The sequence below is a fragment of the Nomascus leucogenys genome, chromosome 14, assembly GCF_006542625.1.
Source record: "Nomascus leucogenys isolate Asia chromosome 14, Asia_NLE_v1, whole genome shotgun sequence".
NCBI classification, from domain to species: Eukaryota; Metazoa; Chordata; class Mammalia; order Primates; family Hylobatidae; genus Nomascus; species Nomascus leucogenys.
In genome coordinates this window covers 64,565,557-64,589,561 of record NC_044394.1, presented here as the reverse complement: position 1 = coordinate 64,589,561, position 24,005 = coordinate 64,565,557, and the positions used below count along the sequence as shown (strand labels likewise).

At 40.1% G+C, this 24,005-nt stretch overlaps 1 protein-coding gene across 10 annotated transcripts in view; it reads right to left on the bottom strand.

Moving 5' to 3' along the window:
- The window catches only part of CTNNA2 (catenin alpha 2), a 1,208,900-nt gene that overhangs the window by 260,210 nt on the left and 924,685 nt on the right, over nucleotides 1–24,005 (bottom strand). Inside the window, exon 1 of one of the 10 annotated variants that reach the window (XM_030827620.1) lies at nucleotides 612–626. The exons of the other annotated variants lie outside the window; for them this stretch is intronic. The gene's annotated coding sequence lies outside the window, so the exon portion shown is untranslated. Of the gene's footprint in view, nucleotides 1–611; nucleotides 627–24,005 lie in introns of those variants that run through there. 10 annotated transcript variants of the gene reach the window in all.

Sequence of the window (24,005 nt, the reverse complement as noted above, 5' to 3'; positions counted from 1 at the left end):
GAATCTGACAATCCTACCCCCAGGGGAAAGAGTCATGTTCAAGATTGTAACTGCAGTTGTTACAGACACGTGTGGGAGGCTTGGTTGCCCCATTCTGTGAGCAGAAGGGCAACATGTGGGATCTGTATCCCTTCTGGCATCAATATCCTGCAACTGTAAAATACACATCCCTTAGATGTGAGGCGTCCTGTTGGTCACTGTGGGGAACACATGAAAAGTGATAGCCACGATTCTCACCATCAAAGAGCTCCTAATACAGGGGAATAGACCAGAACACAAGATCAGAACAATACCAAAAACTGTGCAGAAATTAGCACTCTCAACGACTAAGTTGCTCAGAAGAGGAAAAGATGTTGCCTTTGGGAAGTCAAGTCACAGAGGAAAGAGAAAATTAGCTGGACCTTAAGCCCTGGGCAAGATTAGAATAGGAAAGAGAGAGGCACTTTCACTGGCAAAAAGAAAGTCATGTAGACAAGAAGGCAAGATGGTTCTGGGAAGGCAGTGAGTGAAATGAGCCAGCTTTTTCTCCATCATGTGAAGAGATCAGTTCGACTAGCTACAGAGAAAAATTATTTTTATAAGAGCTTCTTTATAGTATGATTACTACTAACTTTATTTTGATCTGCAAGCCCAGAGAATCTCTCATAACATTAGTCATTCCATGTCACTCTTGTCCGGATTCTGCTTGTGTAATATTTGTGATCCTGGGTTTCTCCAGCCTCAAAGTCTTCGGCTGAAAACAATTCAGAAATGCAGTTGACTCAGGAGCCATATTTGTTGTCACTGTACATGAAGGCTGAGGAATGTTAAAACAAGGACTAGCGTTTAGGAATTTGGCCCACTGGATGGGATAGTCAATTTACTGGCCCTTTCTTAGCTCCAATTTTAAAAAATAAGGTATTTGTGTAGGAATAACAATAGTAGCTTGTCAACGTTCAGCTTTGCACAGCAAATGGGGACTTGGAAGCCATTATGTCCTACTTTCTTCAGCTTTGTATGTCTAAATGTGGCCATAATTTTAAATTCATCAGTTTAAACTGGACGGGAAGCCAGCTACTGAGAGTGAGACAGACAGAGGAAAAGGGGGAGAGATAGAGAGACACAGACACAGAGACAGAGAGGAAGAGGAGAGGAGAAAGGGAGAGAGCAATGGGGGATGGTGAGGAGGAAGAGAGGAGCAGAGACTTGCCTCCTAGTGTCAGCTCCCTATTATTAGCCTCCACGATCCTGGACTAACCATTTACCCCATTTTCTTAAAAAAGTCTGAGTTTTGTCATAAGCACAATGGATAGCATAGTATATGCTCTGTCTTCTTCACAAGGTTAGCAGGACGATCAATCACAACGTCAGTGTGCTAGAAACAATAAAAGACATTAAGACTATTCAGGGTAATTAGGAAAGTATTTTTGCTGTGGAAAAAAAAATGAAAGAATTGATTTAGAAACTACACAGAAACTATTTTTGGATCACCTGTCCTTCTGCTTTCTCCATCCAGGCAGATAATGTACAAAAACCTTGCTAAAAACTGGTATCCCTAAAGAAAAAGTTCTCTCCCTTTAAAGAAGCAATATTTGGGGCAGTTCATTTTAAATATGCAACTAGTCCGAGATACTTCTAAGAGGTGAAATGAGGGGCAGAATCTCCAGTTCAGTCTTTTACATAGTAGGTCCTGGGACATATTTTGTTTAGTAACTAAGGATTTGATCATCACAAGCACATTCTAGTTCCCTAGGAGTCAACCAGAAGCCTCACCTAGCTCTCCATCCCTGACCCTCCAGGCTCTACAAATTAAAAATACTTTAACAAACTGAAGTGAAAGCAGATCTAAGTATTTATTTTGACATCATCACCTAATAATAAAAGCAAAATGTGTGCTGTTAAGTCAGTCATCCAATTATTCCCTGTTTTTGCTGAACAGAATGAAACAAAAGCCAATTAGTTGTAACAACTCTCTGCCAATAACCACCTAGGTGACCTGGCCACTCTCTAGACTCCAAACTTATCATCTGTAGAACGAAAGGGCCAAGGATGAATTATGGAATTGTGAAATATGAGAAGCAGAAAAACCATCAAACACCTGTAACTATACTTCCCTGTTACAGGGAAACAATCATAACACTGCAGAAAGGGCTGGGAATTGACAGGCAGTTGAAGTTTTTCTCATCTCTAAAACGTGGCTAAGTGCTTGCTCCCAAAAAGGAGCGTGAAAAGACATAGGCCCTGTAATGTGTTTGGCCAATACCTAACCAGCAGAGTTAACTCAGTCAACGTTAGCTGTCTTTCTTTGCCCGCCTCCTCATTCCCCTCAAAGATAAGGACAGCAAGGTCTAGAGAGACGAAGTGACTGATTATGATCACCTGGCTCATTAATATTTGACCAGCACCTCCAGACTCCCAGCCAGGGCTTTTTCCATTCCATATCTATACAATCTCCCTTCTCTAAAATTTCAGGATTCTGTGATTTTATAGTTTCATGTGTTTCTCTTCAAAGGCTACCAGTAAAATCTCACTTTGAGGTGTATTTCCTTTGCCGCTTTTTGTCCACAGAACTTATATGCCTTTTTTGAGCCTGCTCCCCACTTTTCTTCTTTATCTTTACCTGCAGAGAATGAGTGTGCAATAGACATAGCCATTTAATAAATATCACTGTTAAAAAATGAAGCCGGGCAGAACTACTCTCTACATTGCTGTGGGCACCTTCCCTAGTTGCCATCTGTTGTGCTCGGGAGATGCATGTTTATTAAACTTTATTTGTTTTAGTCTTTGAGAACTATTTTACAAAACACATTCGGGGAAGATCCATGGCTTGAATTCATGAGAGTGAAGGGAATAAATTTCCTGACTTGGATTTTTAATAGGAGATCCTTTATTCTCCTATCCTCTGGCTTTAAATTCAAGTCCAGTTTGCTAAAGTATCAGATATTACCTTGAAGACCTTTATATTTCCAGTTTGTCCTTAAATAGAAGGATTAAGCCATTAACAGAAATTTCTATTTTTACAATTAATCTTCAGAAAAAGAATATTTTATTTCAACAATTTCTTTTTAATAACACTGCTCTTTGCCCCTTTGCAAAATAAAGGCCCATTCTTTGGCCCACTTTGGACAAGGATCCCCACCCCACTGTCTCCCTATATGAATACCCATCACCCCTTCTGAAATTCTGAAGATGTTTGTAATGGATTTATATAAACATGCTGAATAATACACAGCTGATACTGACTCCCTAACTTATAAAACAAAAAGCAACAAAAAGTATTAATTTATACATCTCTGAAAATGAGTATTTCTTTTTTCTTTTTTTTTTTTTGAGACAACTGTCGCCCAGGCTGGAGTGCAATGGCGCAATCTCGGCTCACTGCAAGCTCCGCCTCCCGGGTTCATGCCATTCTCCTGCCTCAGCCTCCTGAGTACCTGGGACTACAGGCGCCTGCCACCATGCCCGGCTAATTTTTTTGTATTTTTAGTAAAGACAGGGTTTCACCATGTTAGCCAAGATGGTCTCGATCTCTGGACCTCATGATCCACCCGCCTTGGCTTCCCAGAAAATGAGTATTTCTTTAAAGACTGTTCCCATCTCAGCCCCTCATCCTACCATAAACACATAATCCAGTTCTGGGGGGTCCCTCATGGAAGCCCTGGGAATATAAATCGACCATTTTGGTGCTTCCATTGGATCCATGGGTGTACATCAACCATGTTTCAGGGTACTATATTAATATGTAGGACATGGTTGTAAGAAGGTAGATGTTTATCACTTCCTTTCTTTCCCTTGAAGGGACCTGCAGACATGACTGAATGTATAAGGAATCTTCAAAGTATTGTGTAGCTGTGACTCTAATATATTAGATGTTTTAGGAGCTAATCAAATGCCCAGTTTTCAAATTGTTGTCATTTGAAAGAAATGGAAGTCAAAATCATCAGAATGCCAGAAAGCAATAATATGCCATGCACTCTATCTCCAACACATTTTGCTGTCATTTAAACCTACAATTTAGACAACAGGAGGGAGAAGAAAAAATTATCTATTGATCCAACAGTCACACTCTCATTTTTGGAGGGTTGCCCACCTACACTGAAACCCTGGATATAGAAATCATATCCTTATTACAGATAGCACCATTATTTATAGAACCTTGAACATTTCATTATATCTTTATATTATGTATAAATCATAGTTGGAGCATGTGGACCTTTCTAAATATACCTTTTCACTAGCTAAGGACATTCCTCTTGGAAAAGAAACAGGCAGTATCTCTTTAGAATGGATGAAAGTTGAACAGTGGCCACAAAGCAAATCTATAAGCAACATACTCTGACCACATCACAACCTAGCTTTCTTGGTCTCTGAGGTGGTGGTGGGGATGGGAAGGAGGTAAAGGTGGAGAGGGAAACACTGATGTATCTCTGACTCTTCTCTGCCAGACTGCATCCATTTTCAAGGAAATAATCATCAATGTATAATGTAAGAATATGATAATATTGGTGAGACTACCAGGCCCTACCCGATAGTAGAGCAATATCAGGATATGCCTTGGACAATGCGCAAAGCAGGACTGGCTCAGAGAGATCAACACCTGTTCTCATCCCCCCATCAACCCATCTATGTTATTTCAGTAGCAGCCCTCCTAACTCCCAACCAAGACTCTGTGGGCAGGGAACAAACTGATAATAACATCCAAACCAGTGAGAATCCACAGTAGAATCACAGGTTGTAGGCAGAATTATTAGGAAGGAGACATATTTTCCCACTGAGGTTGAAAAACTGGTACTAGATAAACCTTGAACTACCTAGGGATTCTCCAAAAATAGACCCCACAAAAAGAAAAGCATAGCTGAAAGAAGGAGAGGCAGAGGAAGATGGAGAAAGACAGAGACAGGAGGGAGAGATTATGAGAGAAGCTGCGGCAAGAAAGGGATGAAGAATTGGAGAAAAAGAAGTTTAAGGGAAGAAGAAGGAGGAGAAGAAAAGAGAAGTCAGCTCTTGGAATCAAATCAAAATGGTTCATATTTTCCATTATGTGCTCTTTTATTAATAATTCATTTGAGCTGCTATAACAAAAATATCATAGACTGGGTGGCTTATGATGACAGGAATTTATTTCTCACATTTCTGGAGGCTGGGAAGTCCTAGATTAAAGCATTGGTAGACCTCTGTGTCTGGTGAGGGCCCACTTCTTATTCCAAGAGGGCTGTCTTCTTTTTGTGTGTTCACATGGCCAAGGGGGCAAGGGAGTCCTCTGGGGTCTCTTTTAGAAGGGTACTAATCCCATTCGGGAGATCTCCACCCTCATGACATAATCACTTATCAAAGGCCTCCACTAATCCCATTCAGGAGACCTCCACTTTCATGACATAATCAATTATCAAAGGCCTCCACCTCCAAATACCATCACATTGGAGGTTTCGACATTTGAATTTTGAGGGGATACAAACATGCAGTATATAAAACACATTAACCTATAAAATAATTGTTTTGCTTGTCATTATATAGAGCCTGGAGTTGTACCTGGAATGTAACAGGTTTTCAGTACATTTTTCTAAGTCAATGAATGAAACGCTTGGCCTCCTGAATCTAGTTGCACTTAAAGCCATAAGTTTCTATCCATGGGTTACCTGGTGCCATGAGTTAACAAATGCCTCCATGTTTATTCGTGTGGCATTTCTGTCACTTACAAAGAAAAGGGTCTTATTAAACCAGAGATCTTAAAATACTAAGCCGCAATAACTGGAAAGCAGAGTGGTGGGGATCAGGGCAGACCTCAGGCAAGGTCTGGAGCACTGTCTGAGGAGTTCATGTCTTGGCAGGGCATCTAGGTTCATTCACAGGGTTTTCCCCAGCACTAATTACTGAACCAGCTCTAAATCTTAATAACGTATTTCTCCCCTAAATCCAGTTAGTTACTAACCTTGAGAAACCGCCCATCAAAAAGTCTATAAGGATTCATACTGTTCCTCAAATCTCTCTTTCCAGGACACCCACTCACCGCAGTGGAGATCTTGAATGCCACAGCATCCTTTGTTGACTGCGTTCCCTCATCATCCTCATTATGGCCTGCTAAGAACAAGCTTTAATTTCCTTAGCTCAGTATTCCTGAATTCTTATTTAGATTTTACTGAAGTCCTATTTCCTTTTTTTGAATCTTTTTTTTTCTTTTAACTTTTAGGTTCGGGGGTACATGTGCAGGTTTCTTATATAGGTAAACTCATGTCACAAGGATTTTGTGTGACACATTTTGTGTCAAACACATTATGTGTCACATCACATCCTTCATGCAGGTAGTATGCCAAACAGTGCAGATATTTTGTGACATGAGTTTACCTATATAAGAATTATTTTGTCACTAGGTACTAAGCATAGTACCTGATATATATTTTTTGGGATCCTCTCCTTCTTCCCACTCTCCACCCTCAAGTAGACCTCAACGTCTGTTGTTCCCTTCTTTGTGTCCATGTGTTCTTGTCATTTAGCTCCTATTTGTAAGTGAGAACATGTGGTATTTGGTTGTCTGTTCTTGTATTAGTTTGCTAAGGATAATGGTCTCCAGCTCCATCCATGTTGCTGCAAAGAACATGATCTTGTTCTTTTTTGTGGCTGCATAGTGTTTCATAGTATATGTGACACATTTTCTTTATCCAGTCTACCGCTGATGGTCATTTAGGTTGAGAACATGTCTTTGCTATTGTGAATAGTGCTGCAACGAACAAATTAGTACATGTGTCTTTATGGTAGAACGATTCATATTCCTTTGGGTATATTCCCAAGTAATGGAATTGCTGGGTTGAATGGTAATTTTTTTTTTTCTTGGGCCTGTATGTTAGGGCTTCAGAATCTGGTCTCCCCTTCATAATGGTCCAATTCTAATCTATTTGTATTTTCTCAACAACTCACAAATGTCCTTCTTCTTTATAGACTCATATTGGTGCCTGGCTGGAAGGGGCCATTTCCCTTCTAACTCACAATTCACCTAGCCAGGTTGTACCCATTCTTCAAAGAAAAGCTCAAAATCTCCCACTTCTGACCACATCTTTCATGCAGGTAGTGTGCCAAACAGTGCATATATTTACAGTATACTACCTAGTGTTGCCTAATAAGTTTTTTTGTGGCTGAAGAATACAACCCAAGCTTTTTGTGAGTAGAACATGCCTGGTTCTCTCCCAAAGAACTCAGGATGAAACTCTTAAGCCATGGTCAGGAAATGCTTGTTTAATGATAGAAAGATGGATGGTCCAAGTAGGCACCTGGGGATGGGCCACAGGTATGAAAGGGATAGATGATTTGGAAAATATGGAGTCCTAAAAATAAATTTCACCCACTTCACAATTTGCTGATCAGAGCCATAGGAGGTAGTTGGCACCTGTGTAAGGTTACAATTCTTGTTCCTTGATTTATTTTATCAACACAGGTGTAGTCCTCAGTGATTACTTGCCAGGCAACCCTGCATAAAAGACATTTTTCATAGTGCCAACCCCCCGAGCTTGGGTGATTGCTAAAAGCTGGGGTTAATTAACCACATATCCCTTCTAAGCCTGTAAGAGACCATGAACTGAGCAAACTGCTAAAAAATGCCATTTCATCTTTACAGTTGAGATAAAAGTAGTCAAGGCAAAGTGCAAATTCCCATTGATTTTATACACACACACACACACACACACACACACATACCCAAACTGAATAAATAATTTAAATTTCAATGAAATTTAAAGTTCCATTTCATTTTTAAGTGCATATTCCCCAAACCACTCAGCTACAGTTAAAGCTTTCAACACCTAAAGAATCCCTAGAGTCTGGCATTTTCCACCATCTCAAAAAGAGGTCAATAACTGGGTCCACATTGCTGAGAACTCACAGAAATCAGAAAACATTCAGGGAGAGGGTTACTTTAATTTATGAAAAGTATGTCTACGTGGGGACCCACAGTCTTGGCCTCCCTGTGCCTCATTTACCATTCTATCAAGAGCCAGCTCATGTTGTAATTCCTCCATCACCCCTTCCCTGCCCTCCCAGTTCACAGAAACCCAGCCTCTTCTGTGTGCCTATAGCCATCTCTACCATTTATTTGGTTCTGTATGAACAATTCTAACCAGGGAAATAATTCTATACTGTGCAAACCTCTTGCATTGTTAATTGAATTTCCGATGTCACACGGTATACACATACTATAAGCTGCATCATTACTATGGCGTAGTGTTCAGAAACTTGTCATGAGCATATTTTTTTTTATCCAATTAAAGGCACAGCGGCCCAAGGATAGGAAGGTGTCAGACCATTACATTTGCTTGAAACTCTGAAGTTTCTGGCACAGTGCCTTACACAGAATAGGTGCTAAGTAAATTAGAAATATGTATAGATATGTACATATAAATACGTATTGGCTATGAATGGAGTAGTTAGTATTCTGGCTGCTTGGCTTAATTAAATGATACCGATCTTTGGAGACAAGGCTAGGTGCAGAGGTGGAATTGGTGGCTCGCTGTGTCTTCACCAACGGTAGATTCATATTGTTGCCTACTCTCATCCCCTTTTTACACTTTATACACTCATTCCCTTTCTTCCCTGCTCAAATACTTCCCCTATGCAGGAAAAACGTGGAAATTTCTAGGAGCCAAAGCTTTTCATTGTATGTATAGGATTAAGTTGTATATACCCTTGGAAGATGAAGTACAAAGAGTAAATGGCTTTTATCAAAGTAGTGAGTGGTGGGAGTAGATAAGCTTGAAAACAGTAGGTACTGAAAGAGAATAGATTCGATAAAATGGTGCTTCTAAGAGATGAGCACCCTTAATGGAACAAGAGGCAGGATGTATTTGAGAACACCTGGGACCTTTCCCATTGCCAGCCCCACAGCAAAGGAAAGTGAGGAAGGTATGTGGGTGTCAGTGGGCAGAAGAAGTACAAGGTTTGGGAGCACCAAGGACTCTCTGCATCCTAGGAGATCCCAGAATTATCTCCATTCTAGTGCCAGAGCCAGGGCTGTTTTGCCTGCCCAAATCAACTCTGACCTCTCTTTGTCTTTGCCAAAGCCTGTGAGAATGACCTCTTCCTGTCCTCTCTGGCAGCACCACCTTTCAATCTCTATCTTGGTGTTTTCTCCCTCTCATGTCCCCCTCCAAAATGCCAGCACTGTCTTCAAAGCAAGCACACAGGTCCCAAGCACTTTAATTCTTAACATTACGAAGGAACTAGCAGAGAATAATGTCTTCTTTTTAATTATATGAACAGTTGAAACAACCAAAGAAATATTTCAACTATTTACACACTAACAAGCCCCAATCTAAAGCTGCTAATCTTATTGTTAGCCCACTTGCGTTGTCTTTTGCTTGCTTTGGGCGAAGCTTATCAAGCTCTGTGCTCTTCCTCGACTTCTGAAACTGATCTCCAAGCTGGGGGAAAGCCAGGCTGCCCCCAACCCCAGCACCAACACCCAGGAGACTACCAACCTCCTGAACATGAAGGTGCAAGCCACTGGCACTCCTCGGGCTTAGGTGAATCAGGGACCTCGCTGAGCATGCTTGGAGTCTGTCATACTAGTACTATCTCTTGGGGCATTCCCTCACACTTGGAACCAATGAAAACTTTATGAGGCAAAATGGAATTTTTGTAGCATGACAGTTAAAAACTAAACTATGTAGAAAGCAGGCCGAAACCCTGGAACACATGTCTCACATCGTCCCAAATATTCCCCACTATGTGGCTCCCACAAACACCATCTGCTGTGTTAATTTGTAAAGAATTACAAGGTTCTTAAAATTACACTTTGCTCTCTGTAGTGTACACTGTGTCTATGAAGGGGGAGACTTGAGAATGCATATTACATCCAGTCAGACACTGAGATCTTCCTTCCTATGCTGGGATCTAACTGAAAGTTTGCTGGGTCTGCATGGAATTTTAAGAAGTGCATTGTATTCTCTGCAGACCAGCTGTAGGGAAAGAAAACACAAAAACAAAAAATACACACAACAAAACCTTTGCCTAGGTTATGATCCTAGAAGCTTACACCTTTTCAGATTGCACATATATCTCACACTTCACTGGATTCTTATGACAACACAAAGTCTTCGGTTGTAAGTGAAAGAGGCTGAACAGCCAAAACTGGGAGAAATTCTTGGGAGAGACTTAATTCTCCATTGCTGGCTCCCGACCTCCAAGGCCTCCTCAGAGCCCTTGCGGGAGGCTAAGAGTTTCTCAGTTGTTCCTCCCTGTCTGCTTAGAAATTCAGAAGAGCAACATCTCTTCCCAAAAGTACATCTCTGGCCAGGCGTGGTGGCTCACGCCTGTAATCCCAGCACTTTGGGAGGCCGAGGCGGGAGGATCACAAGGTCAGGAGATCGAGACCATCCTGGCTAACACAGTGAAACCCCGTCTCTACTAAAAATACAAAAAATTAGCCAGGCGTGGTGGCAGGCGCCTGTAATTCCAGCTACTTGGGAGGCTGAGGCAGGAGAATGGCGTGAACCCGGGAGGCGGAGCTTGCGGTGAGCCGAGGTTGCGCCACTGCATTCCAGCCTGGGTCATAGAGCGAGACTCTGTCTCAAAAAAAAAAAAAAAAAAAAAAAAAAAAAAAAAAAAAAAAAAAGTACATCTCTAACAATGCAAGATATTGGTGAATGGCTGCTAATGAATACTTTTATGTAACTTAAGTCCTCAGGGTGCTGCTGGTTAAATAGTGGTAAATGGTGGCTAAAAAATGAGAAAATAAATAGGAGAGTCTTAGACTCAATAGTCCATAGGCTTAAAACTATTAATATGAGATAGTTATAACAAATGCAGATTCCTGGTCCCTTTCCCAAAATATTCTGTTTCAGTATCTCTAGGGTAGGGCATGGAAATCTTCCATTTTAATAAACATTTTTAAATTATAGATAAATTATTGAAACAGGAGGATAGTTCAATGGGTTCCAAACCAACTAATCATTTGATTAATCAATCTCTCCAATTGTGGCCTAGGAATCTGTATTTTCATATTTCCTTCAAAATTCCATTGTTTAACCTAATTTGGGAACTTATTTTTGTAACCATTTACTGGAAATAAACCTGAAATAGAACCAAAATCCACAATTAAGGCAATTCTACTTAATTCCCAGTGAATTAGTCACTATATCTAAAAAACCCATGAGATTCATAATCAAACCACTTAATTAGAAGAGAAAAGCCATACTTTCTGAGAAACTAAAACAATACAGACTAGGCATACCCTGTAACAACATTTTAAAAAAAGTCCCTGCACAAAGAAAGAAAAAGCTATACCAGCTTCCCAAATTCTTTGCCTGTTATTGTCATATCCACCTGTAGACATCAAGTAAGGTTAGCTGAGACGATGGACAAAGAGATAAAAGTGACTGCTGATCTTACTAAGGCATAAAGAGCTTAAGAAACTTTTGCAAGTTTACAAAAGTAAAACACAAAACCAGGATCCTGATACAGGCAATATTTCAGAGCCTCTGCTGGTAAACCTGTCTATACTATGCTGATTTCCTAATATTTTAAGAAAATTCACACCCAAGTTCCTCTTTCTATGGTCCCAACCTTTCTGTTCCCTTGTAATTATGCCCCAGCCCTCAAGAAGAAGAGTTTCTCTGAGCACCCCATAATAATCTCCTATATCCCACTTCTGCCCTCTTCCCCATCCTGAAGCATCCTCTACAGCCAAGATAAAACCCTGCCTCTCCCTGACCCCAGAGCCTACACAGAACTCCCTTCCCGATACCACAACAGATCAGTCCTTTCTGATGTTGGGCAAGGGTATCCCTCTCAGACAAAGCCCTAAATAGCTTTCTTGGGGAAAGCTGGCACCGAGTGGTCTCACCCCACATCCCTCATAGTCAGATACCTGGCTATAGCTATTCCCTGTCTTCCAAGCGCTGATGAAAAAGGCAAGAGTAGGGCTAAAGGTGGGTGCTTGAAGCTTCTCTGTTCACTCAGAATAAGCTGAGGGGAATGAACTATTGTTGCTTCTAATTATGTCATTGGCCCTATGGAAAACTGGATTTTTAACACTGATTATAAGAAACTATTGGAGCAGGTTGACAATAACTCCTAAACTGTTGATGATGCATTTGTTAATTGTATATACAACACAGTAGAGTAAAATAAAAATGTTGTGATCATGTCTTGCATTTGAATATGTGTGCATATGAATGAATGAGTGTGTGTGTGTGTGTGTGTGTGTGTGTGTGTGTGTGTACTACAAGTTCATGTGACATTATCCCTCCTCTGTTATTTATTTATTTATTTTTGAGACAGAGTTTTGCTCTTGTCACCCAGGCTGGAGTGCAGTGGCTCAATCTCTGCTCACTGCAAGCTCCGTCTCCTGAGTTCAAGTGATTCTCCTGCCTCAGCTTCCCCAGTAGCTGGGATTAAAGGCACGCCACCATGACCAGCTAATTTTTTGTTTGTTTAGTATAGAGACGGGGTTTCGCCATGTTGGGTAGGCTGGTCTGAAACTCCTGACCTCGTGATTCGCCCACCTCGGCCTCCCAAAGTGCTGGGATTACAGGCGTGAGCCACCTGCGCCTGGCCCCCTTCTCTGTTATTTGTAAGCAGGTACTCTCCCAGTAGATAGAGTTTAAACTATGTCAGGGAGAGACCACATCTCCCGGTGTCAGGCACAATGCCCCCAAAAGGAGTTTCCCTTGTACTCAATAAAGTCTTGTAGTGACATTAGACTTGGGAGTCAAAGAATGTTAAGGCCAAGTTTCCTTTGGCCATAGATGAGAGATGGGGCCATAGACGACTGAGGAAGATAAATTCCAAAATCTTAGTTCTTCCAGAATCTCATACCAACCTGCTTATTTGCATCCAGAGCTACCTATCTGGCCATGTGTCGCCATGGAAAGCCATAGTGCTAGCTCCAAGGTTCATCTTAGTCTCCTAGAAGGCTTATGACACTAAGACTTAGGGTGTGGAAAGATGGATGCTTTGATAAATCAGTCAATGTTATATCATTTTACCTTCCTATGTAAAATCACAATGCAAATGCAATTTCCAGTCCTCCTACCTCCTCAACCTTCATGCTCTTCCGCATGCCTTCCCTTCCTTCCAAGAGCTTTTGAAATAGACACAGACTTATGTTACATCTCAGCTGCTCAACTGTGTGAGGCTGGGCAATTTTCCTAAACTCGCTGAATCTCAGTTCTCATCTGCAGAATAGTGAAAATAATGCCTAACCCAAGATTATGGTAAAAATAAGATAATGCATACAACATGTCTATCTCTGAGTCTAGCATGCAAATGGTATCCAATAAGCAAATTCCTTACCCTGATCTTTTCCTCTTGTGATAGTAAGCTTCCTAAGGAGAGGCACAGTGCCAAGACTCTGAACTATGGATAAATGGAAGACAGATGGATTGAATGTCTAGGGAGAATATATTGTTTTATAGGCTGGATCTGGATTTACCAAGACTTGCCATTTGGAAATCTGTGAGCATCTGAGTAATATTTAACACTTGTGAAATTTTCACCAAGTTAAAATCCATTCATGACATACTCATATATGAGGCAAATGAAAAAGGAGAACCAGACGTTGACCCTGATATTTCACTTATATAGTCCAGTCATGAGGAATTCAAGCTCCGACAACTGTGGTAGCTTCTACTAGGGAAAGATGGGGAGCAAATGCTGGGGACTGATTCCTCCTTTTCAGTCCTCTGCATAGTTAATGAAATCAGTAATGAACACACCTCACTGATGATTTTAATCAAACTGAGCACCTGTAACTGCCAGAAAGAGGGAGATCCCCCAAGCATCAAGAGTGGATTCTATTTCAGTCACCCTCACTTGGCATATCAAGGAAGGGATGGCCTTGCAGAAATTAGAAAGCCAGATGCAGCAGGCTTTCCATGTCTGCCCCACACTGATGGGGAGTCCTTGAAGGGAATTGCTAATCACTTATACACACCTCAGAAGGTAGCGGCCTCCAGAGCTGGGTCTGAACAGCAAGGAAAATATTCTTTTCTAAATGTCCTCTCCACCATGATGCAAAGTCTAGAGATCTGTCTGTCATTAGAGAATTGTAACTCATTTGTAATGACTCCAGAAGTTCCCTGCTAAAACACTAATAATACTAAGAAGGATGTTACATATTTACTTACCGTTTTCTTTTTCTTCCTGTTTCTACCATTAGCCTATAAACCTCAATTAGGAACTTCATCTTTCTAGTTTGCTGGCATGTCTACTAAGTCCAGTAGCTCGCAAAAGGTTCTTAATGAAGGTGTGACCTAAAATGGTTGTCATTCTGGAAAATAGAGAGCTGTTCCCTAAACAGATAGAATAGAAAGGCAAGATGGAAACCTCTGTGTGAGGGGTGGGAGAAGAAAACTTAAAGAGTTAAATAAAACAAACTCTGGTCCCATAGGAAATCAGTTCATCAGGAATTTAGGATTTAGGAATTAGACATATGTATGACTCTAAACAAAAAACTGAGGGGAAAAAAATCAAATAATGGTAGAGATGTGGGAGGGGCAAAAAAAGAATACGTTTTTATAGTTTAAGGCAAAGAGTGACTCAGACCTTCAGACCTTACCCTGGAGCTTCTGTGTGCTGTGGTGGATCCAAAGCAGGAACTACCAAGGGAATAAAGCTGGCCAGAGATCCCATTTCTACTACCGAAATAGGAGGTACTTAGAGGAAATCAAAAAGGGAAGCCAGAAACCAGGAATCAAAAGTTAGTAAAAAGTCCTGAGTAAAACCAGCTATAAGTCTGACTTGAAGGCCAGGTGTGGTGGCTCACGCCTGTAATCCCAGCACTTTGGGAGGCTGAGGCAGGCAGATCATGAGGTCAGGAGATCACGACCATCCTGGCTAACACAGTGAAACCCTGTTTCTACTAAAAATACAAAAATTAGCCTGGCGTGGTGGCGGGCGCCCGTAGTCCCAGCTACCTGGGAGGCTGAGGCAGGAGAATGGCATGAACCCGGGAGGCGGAGCTTGCAGTGAGCTGAGATCACGCCACTGCACTCCAGCCTGGGCAACAGAGTGAGACTCCGTCTCAAAAAAAAAAAAAAAAAAAAGAGAAGCCAGAAACCAGGAATCAAAAGGTAGTAAAAAGTCCCGAGTAAAACCAGCTATAAGTCTGACTTGAGGGTGGGTCACCATGTTATGGGTGAAAGTCTTTTCATTACCTGTACAGAAGCCAGACTGGTACCAAGCTCAAAGTTTCCTGGCAATCCACCCCTCTCCCCATAACCTACATGTAAACAAACACAAAGCCAGGTTTATGACAACCAAACTGTATACTTCCCTTCCCCCTCTCTTCCCCATCCTGAGAGCTCCATAGAAATCCCTACCTCCTGGGGAGGCCCTTTTCCCTCCAGAGGACCTCCTTTGCCTTTCCTGAGGGTATCCCAACCCTCTCTTCTCCCTTGTCTCGTTCTCCTGTGATTAACCAAAGCCTGCTAAATGGAAAACAAAGAAAGAACTTCCAACCTAATAAACATTAAATACAGTCTGAGTATCACAATTTTGTTTTCTTAAGCACAGTGACTCCAGGGGTAGAAGGAGTAGGCTTCCATCTGTGCTCGCCTGGGTTGGGGAAGAATCTGCAGGCTGCAAATCACATCAGCTGGGCTGAAAGAGCCTGCCACCACACTCCATTTCAAACAATAGATCACTCCATTAAGTAAGTGTTTATTGGGCACCTATGTAATGTTGAGTCCTGTAGAGGTGTGATGTGGGCTGAACTGTGTCTCCCCTACCCTCAAATTCACATTGTGGAGTGCTAAATCCTAAGACCTCAGAATGTGACTATATTTGGGGGATATGACCTTTAAAGGGGTAATTAAGTTAAAATGAGATCATTAGTGCTAATGATCTCAGCCCTAATCCAATATGACTGGTATCCTTAAAGAAGAGATTAGGACACACACACACACACACACACACACACACACACACAGGAAAGACAGTGTGAGGGCCGAGGGAGAAGATGGCCATCTCCAAGTCAAGGTCAGAGGCCTCAGAAGAAACCAACCCTGCTGACTCCTTCATCTCAGACTTCTAGTCTCCAGAACTGTGAGAAAATAAATTTCTGTTGTTAAAATCTCCATCTTATTCACAACAGCAAAGACATGGAATCAAGCTACGTCGTACCCATGAACGGTAAATTGGTTAAAGAAGATGTGGTACATATACACCATGGAATACTGCACAGCCATAACAAGAACAAAATCATGTTCTTTCAGCAACATGGATGCAGCTGGCAGCCATTATCCTAAGCAAATTAACACAGAAACAGATACCAAAAACCACATGTTTTCACTTATAAGTGAGAGTTAAACAGTGGTACATAAAGATGGAAACGATAGATACTAGGAACTACTAGGGTGGAAAGAGAGGAAGCCAGGGAGGACTGAAAAACTACCTGTTGAATATTATGTTTACTACCTGGATGATGGGACCTGCACCCCAAACTTCAGCCTCATACAATCTATCCATATAACAAACCTGTACCTGTTGCCCTGAATCAAAAATAAAAGTTGAAATCATTTTTTTTAAAGAAAATTTCCCAGTCTTTGGTATTTTGTTATGGTAGCCCTAGCAAACTAAGATATGATGTAACAGGAAATACCAGAGTTATAGTTTGTTGAGGTTTGATGACATTACTGATTAGGCTACAAGGAGTCCTAGAGAGCTGAGATGAGGACAGGTAGGGAGGATGTGTCAGCCTCCAGAAATCTCTTGTGTGACTTCTCAGAAAGCTCTTCAGTATTTCACAGCACAAGACTCATATCAATCAGTTTGTCTGAATAACCAAAGAGCACCATCTCATCCAACAATTAGAAAAGAAATTTCCCAAGCCCAGGAGGTTCCTTGGTCTGAATGCCAGGCTGGCTTCCTCAGGCTTTCTCAAGCTCCTTCTAGAGTCTTATATCTCTTATTAAAAATTGGCAGCTATAGGATGCAAAATAATTAAATAATAAGTAAGTAAATAAATAAAACAAAGTAAAGCCACCTTCCTTATTGGTCCTCAAATATTTCTCATTTCAGTAAGCATCCAGAGACAAATTTAACCTCATGCTGTCTCACGGTTTAATGCAGGTAAAAAATAGAACTTCTGTATGCTATGTGAAAGCTTGCAGGTGCTTTTGATTAAGAAACTTGAAGTATTTTAGGTAACTATATGATACCTATCCCCTTATGGGTAATATTTCAGAGTTCAGGTTTACTATTCCTGGCACTTCAAGCAAGCAGCGGGTAGCTGTGTGCCTGAGACACCATGAAAACAACCTACATGTTGACTAAAGGGAGTGAAGAGATACATGCAAAGCTGGATCATGGCTAACCATTGGTCCTGATTCATTCATTCCACTAATCAACACTGAGACTCATAGAATGATCACAGGACTAGGCACTGGGCCATGGCAAGACAATCATGGTCACGACCTGCATGGAGTTATAGTCTAAAGCTTGTAGTCTAAATGTCAGCACTACCGACATTTTGAGCTGGATAGTTCTTTGTTGTGGAGGGCTACCCTAGGCATTGTAGAATATTTAGCAGCATCCCTGGTCTCTGCTAATTAGATTCCATGTATCTTTTGCCCAGTTATGACAATCTAAAATATCTCCAGACATTGTTAAATGTCCTGGGGAAGGGGGGAGCTAAATTGTCCCCACTTGAGAACAACTGGCTTAACAAATGAGACACAATTTTTAAAGCAATTAAAATAGAGAAAGACAAATGGTACGATACAAATACAATGCAAATTGACTGAGAGGTAATGTGGCTCAAAAAAAAAAAAAAAAAAAAAAGCTGTTTTCCCAATGAAGAGATACGAAATGAAGACAATGTCTATTTTTATCTATTGTGTGTCAAACACTTGACCTTGATTGTTCATTTAATTCTTACGACATACCCATATGATAAACATTTTTCAGGTATGCTCAAAAACACCAGTGAACATGTTCAAGGGCCAAAGAGTGAGAGATAAATCCAGGTTCTACACTCAGCTCCAATTAACTCTTTAGGAAGGACAGATAAATTTTAAGAAAGAGCAACATTTGCTACATGAGGGCTAAAGTAGCTAACAGCTTAAAAAAAAAAGTCTCTAAAAATGGAACTTGCATGGGGATTTGTGGCCCTAAATAAATATATTATTGAAATAATGTAAATTTGAGACTGGTTTAAGCCAATGAGTAAAGGTTATAATGGAGAGGTTCTGGGGTTCCACAGCATCCTTCCTATAGTCATGAGAGTCCATGGATTGGCCTTATGTTTAAGAGTCCTCAAATATCCACCTGCCAGCTAATTATCATCCATAAATCCAATCATCTCACATCTGCATGAATTTATTTCATAGGGCGGGAGATGATTCCTTCCAATTTGCTTATATTATCTTTGCATAGTTGATAATAATGCCTCCTTTCACTCTATAAAGTGCTTCAATTTGGATGACAAGTTTTATGATCACCTTATTATTAGTTCAATTAAGTCTGGAGCTGAAAAATTATTAGGCCAGCTATTTTACGTCATTTCATGTCACCAGTTTCACTCTGTGAAAATCCAGTCCATTATTTAATCATTACCTTTAATAAGCATACATTACTTCACTCACCTGCATGAAATCCTCCAATGCCAACCTATCATCTACAAGATAAGTCCAAGAGGGTCCTGGGCAATCTGACTTCAGGTTTGCTCTCCAACCTTACCTTCCACCTCCATTGCTCAAATAGTCTGTGCTTTCATGCCTCTAGGCTCTTCCACGTGGCATTCTCACTGCTGACATTCCCTCCATCATTTTATTCAATAACATTGATCACTGTGTTAGAATCTACAATGCTCCCCATTCTCTCTGTTTATTGATGATCCCATTCAAATATTATCTTCTCTGTAAAAAAAAAAAAATCCCTGATTTCCTCAAACATTATTTTTTCCTGTGTGTGTGTGTGTGTGTGTATGCACTGCATTTCATGCATCTTTCTACCACGGTTCCTCTCATTCTATAATTGCAGGTTTCTTTGTCTATGCTATTCATAATACTACTGTATCATCATTATATTGTTAACACCTTCATTACCTCATATTTAGTTGACATCTGATACGTATTTGCTGATAATGACCACTATAGGTAAATGTTAAAATCAGAATTGGTCACATTTTGGACAATTCATCTGAGTGCCTATCATGTGACGGGCATACGGCTTTTGCTGTGTAATGATGGAGTTCAGGACATGCTACCTCAAAATATGGCATCTTGGCATTTGAGAAATCTGCAGAAGCAGAAAGGTCACTCTCACCTTCTTCTGGAACTTCTTCCCTCAAGCCAGTCATATGACCCTCATTTGAGAAGTACCCTTCCTAACAATGAAGGGAAAGAACATTCTTAACTCTGAAGATATGGGGACACAGAAAAGAAACTGAAAAACAGGCCTTGCTGTTTCCTCCAGTTTCTTACCATTAGATCACATCGTTTTTGCTCAATCATACTTCTCTACAACTATTTATGTCATCATCAAACCTAGCATTAAAAAATATGTAGATTTAATTATTTCATTGGGTCTTCATTTCTTTATGAAGCCTCTTGTGTCATGTAAAACATACTAAATACACTTGTATGCTTTTCTGTTACTAATCTGCCTTTTGTTACAGGGGCCTCAGCCACGAACCTAGTGATGAGTGAGAAAAGATATTTCTTTTCCCTTTCAGCAACAAACACAAGAAAGTGGCTGTGTGGTGTAGTGAAAAGCCAGAATATCTTTATCTTATTTTCCATTTTCTTCTTTGTCTTTCTGTGAGGACAGGAAAGTCACTGAACTGTATTAGATCCCAGCTTTCTTATCTCTAAAGCAAGGTGTTAGAACTAGATAATTTTTAAGTTTTTTTCTCCTCGATTGTTAAGTCATCCTTGGTCAAGGTGACATACCAAAGTCTTCTGGCTAGTTGTCAATGAATCAGCATTGACTTGGCCTTATTATGGCTATATTCTTCCTCCATATTTAAAAAATGGTATTTAAAGTTACACAATAGTATATATTAAATATTTTGAACAATATTTATATGAATAAAGTAAAAGGTGAATTCCCCCCTTTCCACAAACACACAGCCCTTCCTGCCCTGAAATTATTGGTAATATTTCACTAGGTAGCTATAGGTCTTTTTCCATTCACACATGCACACAAACACATACACACACACACACACACCACTCAAATATGTTCATATACAATATTTTTTCGCTGAAATAGGATACAATGTCTGCACTGAGTTCTCCTACTTCTTTCACTCAGCAAGAGTTCACCAACACTCTTCCATGTTTCATGGCAGTACAATATAAATGCCTCAACCTTTTGTTGTGAATTCACGATACTTGCTATTTGGAGTGAGCTATCATTCAAGTGTTTCCCTATATTTTAGCATCTGTGTTGCCAAATTAGTTTTCTATTGCTGTCATAACAAATTGCCAGACTTAGTGGCTTAAGATAGCACAAATATATTGTCTTAAGTTCTGTGGGTCAGAAATCCTACAGCATTGAAATCAAGGTGTGGTCAGGCATACACTCCTTTCTGGAGGTGCTAGAAGAGAATCTGTTTCCTTGCCTTTTCCTGCTTCTGGAAACGGCCCACTTTCTTGGCTCATTCCCCTCTTCATCTTCAAAGCTAGCAATTTAGCATCTCTCTGGCTGTGCTTCTGTAGTTTCGTCTCTCTCTGACTCTAGCCAGGAAAGATTTTCTACCTTTAAAGACTCAAATGATTAAATTGGATCCACCTGATAATCCAAGATACTCTTCCCCATCTCAGGGTCTTTAACCTTAATCACATCTGTAAAATTCCTTTTCCATATACGGTAATATATTCGTGGGTTCCAGGACTTAGTATATGCATATCCTTTGAGAGCCATTTTTCTGCCTACCACAATTTCAATATTTCACTTTTACAAATAATAAGGCAGTGGGCATCTGTATATGTACATTCTTGCGTGCTTGGGTGAGCACTTGTGTAGAACAGTTTCCTAGAAGTAGATTACTAGGTCAAAGAACATGTATATTCCCCAACTTTCTAAGATACAGAGAAATGTATCTCTTTAAGAAGTCCCTGCCTTATTTTTAAGTGTCCTTTCTAAACGTTTAGATATTTGAAAATGGTGGGGGAGAAATATATCCTTTGTGGCAAAATAACCTAAAGCGTTTAAAATCCTAGTTCACTATAACTTGCATAGGTATAAAGAGATAAGAATCAGATGGTGGGATTATCTGCCCAGGCACCTTTCACTCCTCTTTGGAAGCTTGAGGAAGGGGGTTGTAGGAAAAATAAAATGCTCTACATAGTGAAAATAAACTTTATGAGCCTGTTCTTCAAAGTATTGCTCTGAGCTGACTAACCCTATAGCTTTAGACACAGGGTTCAAGAAAAATATACTATAATATCCTGGAGCACAGTCACCCAGCTGACCTGACAGCTCCAAACTTCACCAGTTCTCCTACCATCATTTCTCATTCCTACCCACTAGCTTAGCATGCCAAATATATATATATATATATATACACACACACACACATATATATACACATATATACACACACATATATATATACACACACTGTTTTTCTTTTTTTTTTTGCTAAAAATGGCAAACCTGTCAGCCATTGAAAACAGGCTGCTAAAAACAGTTAGAGATATTTAGAACATGCCCCTAAATTTGGAGTTTGGTGTCACAAAAGGAAAATCTGACATCTCCCAGAACATCTGTATCATGTAAGTGCCTTAAGAATAAATCTGTGCACAAAAGAGATCAATCAGGCTAATTGGATACTTTTCACAGGCCTTTGTATTAAGGTTTACTTTTTGTACCCACATTGGCCTGCTTTCTAAACTGAAGCAAAAATGGTTAAAAAAAAATGGAATCTGTGTATAGTGCATTCAATTCTCCAAATTTAGCACATTCACATGAAAATTTATAGAAAGGAGATTATATGATGGGAATTAGCTTTACAGCGTGAGACAACTTCTGTCCTCTACATGCATCCTATTACTACTAATAATTTAAAATCTAACTAGCTAAAATGTAGACAACATTTCCCAGTCTATGAAATACTTTTCAATGCCTTATTTCATTTTAATCCTCAGCACAACCCATAACTTGGGTAGTATTTTATAATCTCTCTTTGCAGATGCTGAAAGTCTAAAAATGGTAAAGATTACATAGACAGGACAGGGGAGAAATTCAGAGCTTAAATGCAAATATATGCCAAAACAGCCTATGACATTGATATGACCTCTGAGGTTCAATCAAATTCTAAATTGATATTGTGTGATCTCTGCCACAGGAATATCTTTCTATGAATGTGTCAAGCTTTCAGAAGTCATTTTTGGCATGCATGTATTTGGTAACGTGGATTTCTACATTATGATGATAACGGTCTGAGCAAACTGATAAATATCTTGGAACTCAACTGCTAAAAGTCACATCTAAACACAATCCCATCTGAAATTAACAAGTTGCTATGAATCTCAATGGAGCAGATGCTTACTATTTCTGATATCCTACTCAGTTGAATGATAAAAACAAACCAACAAAATAAAAAACAACCACAGGAAAGAAGAGAATGTAATCCCTACTAGTTAATAGAGCTGATATTGAATACTTACCTCTTTTTTAAAAACTGTATTATTTCAACATCTTTAAACATTTTTTTCACACCATTACAAGCAGGATATAAAAGTTATTAAAAAAGTTAATCATAATGCTGGTTTTCACCAAGCATAAAGCTATTTATAAAGAGCTGAATGCTCAACCAACTTATCAATTTGCATCTAGATATTGGTCGTAGGGTAGGTACTGGCAAAAAAAACAACAACAACAAAAAAAAACACACAACTAATAAAGGTTTTAAAATCTAAAGATAATAATAACTGTTATCCTTAAATGAATGTCTGCTACAGGCCAGCAGACTTATATTCATTTTCTCCCACCTCCACAATAACCCAAAACCCTAAAGCTTCTTTTTATCAATGCATAAATGGGGCTTCAGAGGCCTTAAGAAATTTGCCTGTGCTTACAAGACTAGTCAGTCAGAGGTCTCAAACCTGGGTGAATCTGTGCACTCTCCACAACACCGCATTGTATACTCTAGTTCAGCAGCACTCAGAATAGAAGGGAAAAACAGTGTGATAATGAAGTATCTTTTTTTCCATTTTTCTATGCAATGTGAAAGTAAAATAAATCTTGGGGCCCCACTATCCTAAAGGGAAAAGTCAAGCTGGGAACTGCTTAGAGCAAACCTGCCCCCCATTCTATTCAAAGTCATCCCCCTGCTCTTTGAGATACATGTATATCTGATTGCCTCCTTTGGAAAGACTAATCAGAAACTCAAAAAAAAAAAAAAATGCAACCATTTGTCTCTCACCTACCTGTGACCTGGAAGCCCCCTCCCTGCTTCCAGTTGTCCCGCTTTTCTGGATGGAACCAATGGAACCAGTCTACATCTGTCATATATTAATTGATATCTCATGTCTCCCTAAAACGTATAAAATTAAGTTGTGCCCTGACCACCTTGGGCACATGTCATCAAGACCTCCTAAGGCTGTGTCACAGCTGTGCATCCTCAATCTTGGCAAAAGGAACTTTCTAAATTAACTGAGACCTGTCTCAGATTTTTGGGGTTCACAGCAATATGCCTGAGGGATTTGACACACTGCACCAACAGCAGCCGAAGAAGAATGAAGAGGCAATGAAAGGGAGTTGAACAGGTATTTTAGGAAGTCTGATCCAATATCTGGTGGATCCACGGTCACTACCACGAGGGTGGAGAGCCTATCACTAAATAACCATGTGACAGTCTTCATCGGCTAGATCTGCAGATCTCAAAAGATGATCTGTAGGACACCAGGCCTTGAATTTGCCCCTTAAAAAAGTTATCAAATATGCAAATGCATCTGTGAAATACTTTATACAAACAAATGCATGCCTAGGCACACGCCACCACTGCCACCACAGCACACCTTTAAGAAATCAGTGCAAGTATCAAGGCACTGACAGTGACAAATAAAAGAAATCTGTTTAACTTGATTAAC